Below are 15,596 nucleotides of genomic sequence, written 5' to 3'. Positions count from 1 at the left end.
TTTGGTCCTCGGGTTATAGAAGAGGTCAATAGTTTAACCGACTCGTTGAAAAATGTTTACATTATCTGCTCCAAATCCGGGAAACTGACGAATGCGATTTACAGAAAATTTCTTGAGAATGTTTTAAAACCATACGTTTCTGATAACAAGTTTCGTCTAATATTGGATTCCTGGAGTGGACAAATTAATACTACAATATATGACACAATGTTCATAGATGGCGAGGATCAACCGACGTGCACAGTGAAAGTAATACCGCCAAACTGCACACCTGTGTGCCACCCGTGTGATATTTATTCCTATCTACAGGTTAAAAACTTTATTTCCAGGCTTCAGAATTGCAGTGTGCTTCTGGAAACCAAGCGGGAATTGCACAACCGCACGGATGCAGTAACTATTAGCAGCACAATTCATACCCAACTTTCAGCACCGATTTTTCAGGCAATGATATTGTATGCGTGGTACGCATCAAAATTAATTCCCGAAAAAGACATATTTTTAAATGTAAACTAAGTTTAAATGAAACAATAAGTTCACTGTTACCAGTCACCGTTTTATTTATTTCCACGACGCATTTCGAAGCTTTAAACCTCCATCATCAGGTGGATTTACATTAGTAAGTATTACATTTGTGTGTGTGTTGTGTTACGATTTTTGTAGGAACTTGTGGCACTGCCTAGTGGAGAAACGAGACACTATTTAAGAATAAGGTTTAGGATAACTTTTGACTAAAAATGAAACTGATATCTAATGGCAAACATGAAATAAGTAAACTACAGTACCTTCAGTGATCACAGGTTCCTTTCGCTGTCGTAACACATCACATGTATACTGCCACATTTGTAAACAAATATGGCGTCTGGAATCAGCTGGATGCAAAGTTCGTATAACAGAAGTGAAGACATAATCGCAAAGTGCAAAGAATATACATCATAACAATATTTATATTAAAAAACAAATGTTCAACACACAGCTTTATAATGCAGAATTACAGTTGGGAAAGTTGCTTCATAGATCAGAATATGATTCCATAACCAGAAAAGTCAAAGAGTACACCGAGTTCATCGTACAGAAAACTAAAACTATACAGAAGAAAAAACTAGCCAATCTTATAGAGCAACAACTACCTCCCAAACCGAATCAAAACAACCAAAAGAACCACACATTCTACACACCCTTCCTCAACAACACGAACATTCACTGCAGAAGAAGAGGCACTACTCTGCAAAGGCTTAAAGCACAATGTTCGAGCTCCACTGGATCAGAAGAACCAAGAAAAGCTCATCACTTGTGCAACACAGATCTCGACCATCGCCCTTAAGAAGCAAACTGACAGAATATCAGCCTGCCACAAAATTAACGAAATCATTGAAAAGGAGATTGCAAAACCTTTCCCAGCATACAAGAAAAGAGAAGAAGCCCTTACACGTACCATTAAGAGTAAATTAAACGTGAATAATGCAATAATTGTAAAAGCTGACAAGGGCAACACAACTGTTCTAATGGACAGAACAACATACATAGAAAAAACTTTAGACTTCTTCCAAACCAGCAACATAACTGAAATACATAAAGATCCAACAGCCAGAATACAAAAGGAGATTAAACATATTTCAAACAACATCAACTTTCTACTCACCATCCAAGAAGCAAGAAACATTGTAACAATGAGCCCACAAGCACCTTGCCTTAGATCACAACCAAAGATCCACAAAAATGGGACCCCCATCAGGCCCATAGTGAACTGTAGGAACAGCCCAACATTCAAGCTCAATAAAATACTCTTCAGAATTCTCAAACAAGCATACACATTCAATAATGAGAGAACACTTAGAAACACAACAGAATTTACACAATATGTCAAAAACATACAAGTACCTGATGGAGCCACACTTGCCTCATTTGACATACAAAACCTATATTCCTCTGTGCCAATAGATCCCACACTACAGATAATTAATGCCAACCTACATAAACACAAAAATATCCCTTCTACTCACATTAATAGACTAATGGACCTGCTTGAATTCACACTTTCACACAACTATTTTAAATTTAACAATAAAATCTACCAACAAACAGATGGTCTGGCAATGGGCTCAAATCTTTCCAGATTGCTAGCAGAAATATTTATAAGTAACCTAGAAGACAAAATCCTGAATTCCAACCACCACCTCCTCAAAAATATCATCTACTACTACAGATATGTAGATGATACCATCATTTTAACCAAAGGCACTAAAGATGACATCAGTGAGTTGAATATCTAATGGCAAACATGAAATAAGTAAACTACAGTACCTTCAGTGATCACAGGTTCCTTTCGCTGTCGTAACACATCACATGTATACTGCCACATTTGTAAACAAATATGGCGTCTGGAATCAGCTGGGTGCAAAGTTCGTATAACAGAAGTGAAGACATAATCGCAAAGTGCAAAGAATATACATCATAACAATATTTATATTAAAAAACAAATGTTCAACACACAGCTTTATAATGCAGAATTACAGTTGGGAAAGTTGCTTCATAGATTAGAATATGATTCCATAACCAGAAAAGTCAAAGAGTACACCGAGTTCATCGTACAGAAAACTAAAACTATACAGAAGAAAAAACTAGCCAATCTTATAGAGCAACAACTACCTCCCAAACCGAATCAAAACAACCAAAAGAACCACACATTCTACACACCCTTCCTCAACAACACAAACATAACATTCACTGCAGAAGAAGAGGCACTACTCTGCAAAGGCTTAAAGCACAATGTTCGAGCTCCGCTGGATCAAAAGAACCAAGAAAAGCTCATCACTTGTGCAACACAGATCTCGACCATCGCCCTTAAGAAGCAAACTGACAGAATATCAGCCTGCCACAAAATTAACGAAATCATTGAAAAGGAGATTGCAAAACCTTTCCCAGCATACAAGAAAAGAGAAGAAGCCCTTACACGTACCATTAAGAGTAAATTAAACGTGAATAATGCAATAATTGTAAAAGCTGACAAGGGCAACACAACTGTTCTAATGGACAGAACAACATACATAGAAAAAACTTTAGACTTCTTCCAAACCAGCAACATAACTGAAATACATAAAGATCCAACAGCCAGAATACAAAAGGAGATTAAACATATTTCAAACAACATCAACTTTCTACTCACCATCCAAGAAGCAAGAAACATTGTAACAATGAGCCCACAAGCACCTTGCCTTAGATCTCAACCAAAGATCCACAAAAATGGGACCCCCATCAGGCCCATAGTGAACTGTAGGAACAGCCCAACATTCAAGCTCAATAAAATACTCTTCAGAATTCTCAAACAAGCATACACATTCAATAATGAGAGAACACTTAGAAACACAACAGAATTTACACAATATGTCAAAAACATACAAGTACCTGATGGAGCCACACTTGCCTCATTTGACATACAAAACCTATATTCCTCTGTGCCAATAGATCCCACACTACAGATAATTAATGCCAACCTACATAAACACAAAAATATCCCTTCTACTCACATTAATAAACTAATGGACCTGCTTGAATTCACACTTTCACACAACTATTTTAAATTTAACAATAAAATCTACCAACAAACAGATGGTCTGGCAATGGGCTCAAATCTTTCCAGATTGCTAGCAGAAATATTTATATGTAACCTAGAAGACAAAATCCTGAATCCCAACCACCACCTCCTCAAAAATATCATCTACTACTACAGATATGTAGATGATACCATCATTTTAACCAAAGGCACTAAAGATGACATCAGTGAGTTGAATGTTTTTCAACAACTCCCATGAAAACATAAAATTCACAGTTGAACACCAAAAAGACGACAGTATAAATTTCCTAGACCTTACCATTAGAATAAAGAATAACAGACATCAATTTGAAATTTATCGGAAGCCTACCACAACACATACGACAATCCACAACTCCTCTTGCCACCCCGCTGCACACAAAATGGCAGCATTCCGGTACATGATTAATAGAGCTATCCAACTACCACTCTCAGAAGATAAATGTGATAAAGAAATTGAAATAATAAAACAAACAGCTATTGAAAATGGTTATAACAGCTCCATAGTAGACACCCTAAAACACTCAATAATGGCAAAGGAATCACAACACAATAAACAAAAAGAAAATAACATCTTCCATAGAATCCCCTTTCTGGGTAACATTTCATACCAGATTGCCAATGTCTTCAAATGGAAAGGCATAAGCATATCCTTTACAACGGACAACAAGATTGGACAGAAGCTACCCCACAACATCGGCACACGAAACCCACTTCATCACACAGGTGTGTACAAAATTGAATGTTTGGACTGTGACTGCTTCTACATAGGCCAGACAGGCAGATCATTTGAGACTAGGTTCAAGGAACACATGGCAGCACTAAAAAACAAAAAATATCACACATCAGCAATAGCTACACACTTACATGAAGCAAAACACCATGTTAACAACACAAGTATTAGCATCCTACACATCCAACCAAAAGGCAGAAAACTAGACATCCTTGAAACACTCCAAATATACAAACATCAAATGAAACAACCAGAATCTATCTTAAATGACAAAAATGACAATATTTACAATAGTGTCATCTCTGTTTTCAGCAACTGCCTACACTCATAAAAATGCACACACACACACACACACACACACACACACACACACACACACACACACACACACACACACACACGCACACACACACTCACACACACCTAATATTTACCATAAATATTGACAGCTGCCAAGAGTACAAGAGATTGACCTCATTCACAGACAATTCATCACACAAACAGCTTGTACCCCTTGTCAGCTTAAAACTGTATGTACATCAACTACTGGCACAAATGTATATCCATCTGCATATTTCATAGCATTAACCAATGTATTACTCCAACCTCTAGGCAGCTACTATAGGCAATATGCAATCTTAAGACTCCTTGCCATGAAATGTTTCCTCTCAATAATCACTCTTTCCTCTCTCTGTCTCTCTCTCTCTCTATCTCCCTCTCTCCCCACTCCCCCCATCTCCCTTTCACTCATACACACACACACACACACACACACACACACACACACACTTTTTCTCTCTCTCTACCTCTCCTTCTGCCTCCAGCCCCTCACTTCACATCTGTTTATTAACCCCAACCAAAGAATGTAATGTATGTATGATTTTACTGTTGTAGCCAATATGATCATTGTAATTATAGTCTGTAACATTTCACCTAATTGTTATCAATAAGTATGAAGTTTAAGCCATTTTAACATTCCACCTGATTGTATAAACGAGTATGAATGTTTGCTGTTCTAACTTGTCAGAATTGGATTTATATACCACCTGAAGTACACACACATATATTTGACACCTCAAAACAAACACCGCCAAATGCTTAAAGCAATTATTCTGTAATAATATTGTTATGATGTATATTCTTTGCACTTTGTGATTATGTCTTCACTTCTGTTATACGAACTTTGCACCCAGCTGATTCCAGACGCCATATTTGTTTACAAATGTGGCAGTATACATGTGATGTGTTACGACAGCGAAAGGAACCTGTGATCACTGAAGGTACTGTAGTTCACTTACTTCATGTTTGCCATTAGATATCAGTTTAATTTTTTGTCAAAAGTTATCCTAAACCTTATTCTTAAATAGTGTCTCGTTTCTCCACTAGGCAGTGCCACAAGTTCCTACAAAAATCGTAACACAACACACACACAAATGTAATACTTACTAATGTAAATCCACCCGATGATGGAGGTTTAAACCTTCGAAACGCGTCGTGGAAATAAATAAAACGGTGACTGGTAACAGTGGACTTATTGTTTCATTTAATGTCAGTAACAGTCACGGTAAAGCCTAACCTAAAAATGTTCGCATTTAAGGGGCTCCGGAACGCCCTATACTTGCAATGTTAAAATAACGCTTAGAAATTACATTTTTCCTCACAAAGTATTTGAGGTAGGAAGTTGAACTTTCTACAGATTATTTATTGGAATATGGGCTACAACTTAACACAGGGATTTTAAAAAATTTTAGTTCAGTTATTAAAGATGATTTTTTTTCAATTGTAATGAAAATTCACAACATTTTTTTGCAATTTTTTATTTATATATTCAAAAATATACAGTTTTTTGGAAAAAGGCTGTGTTAAATTATGCAGAAGGTACTGTGTAACATTTACTGAAAGTTTGAAACAAATATGTTTGGAAGATCCTTAGAAAACATGTAATTAGTATGAGAAAATAAAAGTTTTGGGAATCGAGCGACAAAGATTGGATTAACTTTTTAGTGCATTCCAGGTCCATAGGATGGATTATCTTCATCCTCTGCAAACTCCTCCTCCAGCTTCCTCTTGTTCCTCCTCCTGTTTACTCTTGCTTGTATTTGTAGACTCTTTACAGCCCTGTCTGCAGCCCGAAGGCGTTCCTTGTCTAAAGCAAGCATCGCTCGTACCATATTAGAACCTATCTTCATTCGCATATTTCTAAATACCTTTGGCTTTCCAACATTTCTCCTTTTCTTAAAAGCCTTCAGAGGATTTCTAATAACTTTACTTTTACTCATTATTATACTTCAACAAAACAGAGACTCAAGAAACAGAATTAATTACGAATATTTTCGAGATAACGACAGAGTAAGTAAACATGAAACAATCGACAATCACACCAGCGATATATATTGAACCATCACAGGTTAGCCACAACACATACTTTATCTCACATCACTAAAATGTACCTGATGAACACGGACGTTAATAATAACACCATTTGACAGCAGTTTAACAGCGCCACAGTGGGTCACGCCCATGTAGAACACATTTCAAAAAAAAATTAAAAATAGTTGTAGTCTTCGGAATTGAATCAATTATATATCTATTAAAAGGTAATAGTCTACAGATTCAGAAAACGCAAAAAAGTAAAAATTGAACTTTTCATGATTTTGAGCCTTTCCGGAGCCCCTTAGAGTTAATCTTCCCAGTCAGGCAATCAAGGCTATTTTCGATTACAAAAACAGTGCAGAAAGGGTCGCAATGACGAAACAACACATACACTTCAGTAGGAATTGTCTCAAGAATAACGTCATCCCAAATTATGTCAAGATTGACATCAAAAGAAACACAATAACTGCGAAGAAAACACTGGAAATCGCACGAAAACTCTGGGTGAAAAATGAACTGAAAGAACTTTATATTAAAAAACAAATGTTCAATACACAGCTTTGTAATGCAGAATTACAGTTGGGAAAGTTGCTTCATAGATTAGAATATGATTCCATAACCAGAAAAGTCAAAGAGTACACCGAGTTCATCGTACAGAAAACTAAAACTATACAGAAGAAAAAACTAGCCAATCTTATAGAGCAACAACTACCTCCCAAACCGAATCAAAACAACCAAAAGAACCACACATTCTACACACCCTTCCTCAACAACACAAACATAACATTCACTGCAGAAGAAGAGGCACTACTCTGCAAAGGCTTAAAGCACAATGTTCGAGCTCCGCTGGATCAAAAGAACCAAGAAAAGCTCATCACTTGTGCAACACAGATCTCGACCATCGCCCTTAAGAAGCAAACTGACAGAATATCAGCCTGCCACAAAATTAACGAAATCATTGAAAAGGAGATTGCAAAACCTTTCCCAGCATACAAGAAAAGAGAAGAAGCCCTTACACGTACCATTAAGAGTAAATTAAACGTGAATAATGCAATAATTGTAAAAGCTGACAAGGGCAACACAACTGTTCTAATGGACAGAACAACATACATAGAAAAAACTTTAGACTTCTTCCAAACCAGCAACATAACTGAAATACATAAAGATCCAACAGCCAGAATACAAAAGGAGATTAAACATATTTCAAACAACATCAACTTTCTACTCACCATCCAAGAAGCAAGAAACATTGTAACAATGAGCCCACAAGCACCTTGCCTTAGATCTCAACCAAAGATCCACAAAAATGGGACCCCCATCAGGCCCATAGTGAACTGTAGGAACAGCCCAACATTCAAGCTCAATAAAATACTCTTCAGAATTCTCAAACAAGCATACACATTCAATAATGAGAGAACACTTAGAAACACAACAGAATTTACACAATATGTCAAAAACATACAAGTACCTGATGGAGCCACACTTGCCTCATTTGACATACAAAACCTATATTCCTCTGTGCCAATAGATCCCACACTACAGATAATTAATGCCAACCTACATAAACACAAAAATATCCCTTCTACTCACATTAATAAACTAATGGACCTGCTTGAATTCACACTTTCACACAACTATTTTAAATTTAACAATAAAATCTACCAACAAACAGATGGTCTGGCAATGGGCTCAAATCTTTCCAGATTGCTAGCAGAAATATTTATATGTAACCTAGAAGACAAAATCCTGAATCCCAACCACCACCTCCTCAAAAATATCATCTACTACTACAGATATGTAGATGATACCATCATTTTAACCAAAGGCACTAAAGATGACATCAGTGAGTTGAATGTTTTTCAACAACTCCCATGAAAACATAAAATTCACAGTTGAACACCAAAAAGACGACAGTATAAATTTCCTAGACCTTACCATTAGAATAAAGAATAACAGACATCAATTTGAAATTTATCGGAAGCCTACCACAACACATACCACAATCCACAACTCCTCTTGCCACCCCGCTGCACACAAAATGGCAGCATTCCGGTACATGATTAATAGAGCTATCCAACTACCACTCTCAGAAGATAAATGTGATAAAGAAATTGAAATAATAAAACAAACAGCTATTGAAAATGGTTATAACAGCTCCATAGTAGACACCCTAAAACACTCAATAATGGCAAAGGAATCACAACACAATAAACAAAAAGAAAATAACATCTTCCATAGAATCCCCTTTCTGGGTAACATTTCATACCAGATTGCCAATGTCTTCAAATGGAAAGGCATAAGCATATCCTTTACAACGGACAACAAGATTGGACAGAAGCTACCCCACAACATCGGCACACGAAACCCACTTCATCACACAGGTGTGTACAAAATTGAATGTTTGGACTGTGACTGCTTCTACATAGGCCAGACAGGCAGATCATTTGAGACTAGGTTCAAGGAACACATGGCAGCACTAAAAAACAAAAAATATCACACATCAGCAATAGCTACACACTTACATGAAGCAAAACACCATGTTAACAACACAAGTATTAGCATCCTACACATCCAACCAAAAGGCAGAAAACTAGACATCCTTGAAACACTCCAAATATACAAACATCAAATGAAACAACCAGAATCTATCTTAAATGACAAAAATGACAATATTTACAATAGTGTCATCTCTGTTTTCAGCAACTGCCTACACTCATAAAAATGCACACACACACACACACACACACACACACACACACACACACACACACACACACACACACACACACACACACACACACACACACACTCACACACACCTAATATTTACCATAAATATTGACAGCTGCCAAGAGTACAAGAGATTGACCTCATTCACAGATAATTCATCACACAAACAGCTTGTACCCCTTGTCAGCTTAAAACTGTATGTACATCAACTACTGGCACAAATGTATATCCATCTGCATATTTCATAGCATTAACCAATGTATTACTCCAACCTCTAGGCAGCTACTATAGGCAATATGCAATCTTAAGACTCCTTGCCATGAAATGTTTCCTCTCAATAATCACTCTTTCCTCTCTCTGTCTCTCTCTCTCTCTCTCTCTATCTCCCACTCTCCCCACTCCCCCCATCTCCCTTTCACTCATACACACACACACACACACACACACACACACACACACACACACACTTTTTCTCTCTCTCTACCTCTCCTTCTGCCTCCAGCCCCTCACTTCACATCTGTTTATTAACCCCAACCAAAGAATGTAATGTATGTATGATTTTACTGTTGTAGCCAATATGATCATTGTAATTATAGTCTGTAACATTTCACCTAATTGTTATCAATAAGTATGAAGTTTAAGCCATTTTAACATTCCACCTGATTGTATAAACGAGTATGAATGTTTGCTGTTCTAACTTGTCAGAATTGGATTTATATACCACCTGAAGTACACACACATATATTTGACACCTCAAAACAAACACCGCCAAATGCTTAAAGCAATTATTCTGTAATAATATTGTTATGACGTATATTCTTTGCACTTTGTGATTATGTCTTCACTTCTGTTATACGAACTTTGCACCCAGCTGATTCCAGACGCCATATTTGTTTACAAATGTGGCAGTATACATGTGATGTGTTACGACAGCGAAAGGAACCTGTGATCACTGAAGGTACTGTAGTTCACTTACTTCATGTTTGCCATTAGATATCAGTTTAATTTTTCGTCAAAAGTTATCCTAAACCATATTCTTAAATAGTGTCTCGTTTCTCCACTAGGCAGTGCCACAAGTTCCTCCAAAAATCGTAACACAACACACACACAAATGTAATACTTACTAATGTAAATCCACCCGATGATGGAGGTTTAAACCTTCGAAACGCGTCGTGGAAATAAATAAAACGGTGACTGGTAACAGTGGACTTATTGTTTCATTTAATGTCAGTAACAGTCACGGTAAAGCCTAACCTAAAAATGTTCGCATTTAAGGGGCTCCGGAACGCCCTATACTTGCAATGTTAAAATAACGCTTAGAAATTACATTTTTCCTCACAAAGTATTTGAGGTAGGAAGTTGAACTTTCTACAGATTATTTATTGGAATATGGGCTACAACTTAACACAGGGATTTTAAAAAATTTTAGTTCAGTTATTAAAGATGATTTTTTTTCAATTGTAATGAAAATTCACAACATTTTTTTGCAATTTTTTATTTATATATTCAAAAATATACAGTTTTTTGGAAAAAGGCTGTGTTAAATTATGCAGAAGGTACTGTGTAACATTTACTGAAAGTTTGAAACAAATATGTTTGGAAGATCCTTAGAAAACATGTAATTAGTATGAGAAAATAAAAGTTTTGGGAATCGAGCGACAAAGATTGGATTAACTTTTTAGTGCATTCCAGGTCCATAGGATGGATTATCTTCATCCTCTGCAAACTCCTCCTCCAGCTTCCTCTTGTTCCTCCTCCTGTTTACTCTTGCTTGTATTTGTAGACTCTTTACAGCCCTGTCTGCAGCCCGAAGGCGTTCCTTGTCTAAAGCAAGCATCGCTCGTACCATGTTAGAACCTATCTTCATTCCCATATTTCTAAATACCTTTGGCTTTCCAACATTTCTCCTTTTCTTAAAAGCCTTCAGAGGATTTCTAATAACTTTACTTTTACTCATTATTATACTTCAACAAAACAGAGACTCAAGAAACAGAATTAATTACGAATATTTTCGAGATAACGACAGAGTAAGTAAACATGAAACAATCGACAATCACACCAGCGATATATATTGAACCATCACAGGTTAGCCACAACACATACTTTATCTCACATCACTAAAATGTACCTGATGAACACGGACGTTAATAATAACACCATTTGACAGCAGTTTAACAGCGCCACAGTGGGTCACGCCCATGTAGAACACATTTCAAAAAAAAATTAAAAATAGTTGTAGTCTTCGGAATTGAATCAATTATATATCTATTAAAAGGTAATAGTCTACAGATTCAGAAAACGCAAAAAAGTAAAAATTGAACTTTTCATGATTTTGAGCCTTTCCGGAGCCCCTTAGAGTTAATCTTCCCAGTCAGGCAATCAAGGCTATTTTCGATTACAAAAACAGTGCAGAAAAGGTCGCAATGACGACACAACACATACACTTCAATAGGAATTGTCTCAAGAATAACGTCATCCCAAATTATGTCAAGACTGACATCAAAAGAAACACAATAACTGCGAAGAAAACACTGGAAATCGCACGAAAACTCTGGGTGAAAAATGAACTGAAAGAACTTCACATTAAAAAACAAATGTTCAATACACAGCTTTATAATGCAGAATTACAGTTGGGAAAGTTGCTTCATAGATTAGAATATGATTCCATAACCAAAAAAGTCAAAGAGTACACCGAGTTCATCGTACAGAAAACTAAAACTATACAGAAGAAAAAACTAGCCAATCTTATAGAGCAACAACTACCTCCCAAACCGAACCAAAACAACCAAAAGAACCACACATTCTACACACCCTTCCTCAACAACACGAACATAACATCCACTGCAGAAGAAGAGGCACTACTCTGCAAAGGCTTAAAGCACAATGTTCAAGCTCCACTGGATCAAAAGAACCAAGAAAAGCTCATCACTTGTGCAACACAGATCTCGACCATCGCCCTTAAGAAGCAAACTGACAGAATATCAGCCTGCCACAAAATTAACGAAATCATTGAAAAGGTGATTGCAAAACCTTTCCCAGCATACAAGAAAAGAGAAGAAGCCCTTACACGTACCATTAAGAGTAAATTAAACGTGAATAATGCAATAATTGTAAAAGCTGACAAGGGCAACACAACTGTTCTAATGGACAGAACAACATACATAGAAAAAACTTTAGACTTCTTCCAAACCAGCAACATAACTGAAATACATAAAGATCCAACAGCCAGAATACAAAAGGAGATTAAACACATTTCAAACAACATCAACTTTCTACTCACCATCCAAGAAGCAAGAAACATTGTAACAATGAGCCCACAAGCACCTTGCCTTAGATCTCAACCAAAGATCCACAAAAATGGGACCCCCATCAGGCCCATAGTGAACTGTAGGAACAGCCCAACATTCAAGCTCAATAAAATACTCTTCAGAATTCTCAAACAAGCATACACATTCAATAATGAGAGAACACTTAGAAACACAACAGAATTTACACAATATGTCAAAAACATACAAGTACCTGATGGAGGCACACTTTCCTCATTTGACATACAAAACCTATATTCCTCTGTGCTAAGAGATCCCACACTACAGACAATTAATGCCAACCCACATAAACACAAAAATATCCATTCAACTCACATTAATGAACTAATGGACCTGCTTGAATTCACACTTTCACACAACTATTTTAAATTTAACAATAAAATCTACCAACAAACAGATGGTCTGGCAATGGGCTCAAATCTTTCCGGATTGCTAGCAGAAATATTTATAAGTAATCTAGAAGACAAAATCCTGAATTCCAACCACCACCTCCTCAAAAATATCATCTACTACTACAGATATGTAGATGATACCATCATTTTAACCAAAGGCACTAAAGATGACATCAGTGAGTTGAATGTTTTTCAACAACTCCCATGAAAACATAAAATTCACAGTTGAACACCAAAAAGACGACAGTATAAATTTCCTAGACCTTACCATTAGAATAAAGAATAACAGACATCAATTTGAAATTTATCGGAAGCCTACCACAACACATACCACAATCCACAACTCCTCTTGCCACCCCGCAGCACACAAAATGGCAGCATTCCGGTACATGATTAATAGAGCTATCCAACTACCACTCTCAGAAGATAAATGTGATAAAGAAATTGAAATAATAAAACAAACAGCTATTGAAAATGGTTATAACAGCTCCATAGTAGACACCCTAAAACACTCAATAATGGCAAAGGAATCACAACACAATAAACAAAAAGAAAATAACATCTTCCATAGAATCCTCTTTCGGGTAACATTTCATACCAGATTGCCAATGTCTTCAAACGGAAAGGCATAAGCATATCCTTTACAACGGACAACAAGATTGGACAGAAGTTACCCCACAACATCGGCACACGAAACCCACTTCATCACACAGGTGTGTACAAAATTGAATGTTTGGACTGTGACTGCTTCTACCTAGGCCAGACAGGCAGATCATTTGAGATTAGGTTCAAGGAACACATGGCAGCACTAAAAAACAAAAAATATTACACATCAGCAATAGCTACACACTTACATGAAACAAAACACCATGTTAACAACACAAGTATTAGCATCCTACACATCCAACCAAAAGGGAGAAAACTAGACATCCTTGAAACACTCCAAATATACAAACATCAAATGAAACAACCAGAATCTATCTTAAATGACAAAAATGACAATATTTACAATAGTATCATCTCCGTTTTCAGCAACTGCCTACACTCATAAAAATGCACACACACACACACACACACACACACACACACCTAATATTTACCATAAATATTGACAGCTGCCAAGAGTACAAGAGATTGACCTCATTCACAGATAATTCATCACACCAACAGCTTGTACCCCTTGTCAGCTTAAAACTGTATGTACATCAACTACTGGCACAAATGTATATCCATCTGCGTATTTCATAGCATTAACCAATGTATTACTCCAACCTCTAGGCAGCTACTATAGGCAACATGCAATCTTAAGACTCCTTGCCATGAACTGTTTCCTCTCAATAATCACTCTTTCCTCTCTCCCTCCCTCCCTCCCTCCCCCCCTCTCTCTCTCTCTCTCTCTCTCTCTCTCTCTCTCTCTCTCTCTCTCTCTCTCTCTCTCTCTCTCTCTGTATCTCCCACTCTCCCCACTGCCCCCTTCTCCCTTTCACTCACACACACACACACACACACACACACACTTTTTCTCTCTCTCTACCTCTCCTTCTGCCTCCAGCCCCTCACTTCACATCTGTTTATTAACCCCAACCAAAGAATGTAATGTATGTATGATTTTACTGTTGTAGCCAATATGATCATTGTAATTATAGTCTGTAACATTTCACCTAATTGTTATCAATAAGTATGAAGTTTAAGCCATTTTAACATTTCACCTGATTGTATAAACGAGTATGAATGTTTGCTGTTCTAACTTGTCAGAATTGGATTTATATACCACCTGAAGTACACACACACATATTTGACACCTCAAAACAAACACCGCCAAATGCTTAAAGCAATTATTCTGTAATAATATTGTTATGACGTATATTCTTTGCACTTTGCGATTATGTCTTCACTTCTGTTATACGAACTTTGCACCCAGCTGATTCCAGACGCCATATTTGTTTACAAATGTGGCAGTATACATGTGATGTGTTACGACAGCGAAAGGAACCTGTGATCACTGAAGGTACTGTAGTTCACTTATTTCATGTTTGCCATTAGATATCAGTTTAATTTTTCGTCAAAAGTTATCCTAAACCATATTCTTAAACAGTGTCTCGTTTCTCCACTAGGCAGTGCCACAAGTTCCTCCAAAAATCGTAACACAACACACACACAAATGTAATACTTACTAATGTAAATCCACCCAATGATGGAGGTTTAAACCTTCGAAACGCGTCGTGGAAAGAAATAAAACGGTGACTGGTAACAGTGACCTTATTGTTTCATTTAATGTCAGTAACAGTCACGGTAAAGCCTAACCTAAAAATGTTCGCATTTAAAGTTAATCTTCCCAGTCAGGCAATCAAGGCTATTTTCGATTACAAAAACAGTGCAGAAAAAGTCGCAATGACGACACAACACATACACTTCGGTAGGAATTGTCTCAAGAATAACGTCATCCCAAATTA

Source organism: Schistocerca nitens, chromosome 6 (genome assembly GCF_023898315.1).
Source record: "Schistocerca nitens isolate TAMUIC-IGC-003100 chromosome 6, iqSchNite1.1, whole genome shotgun sequence".
NCBI classification, from domain to species: Eukaryota; Metazoa; Arthropoda; class Insecta; order Orthoptera; family Acrididae; genus Schistocerca; species Schistocerca nitens.
The sequence above is the reverse complement of the archived record's forward strand: the minus strand, read 5'-3'. Positions refer to the sequence as shown.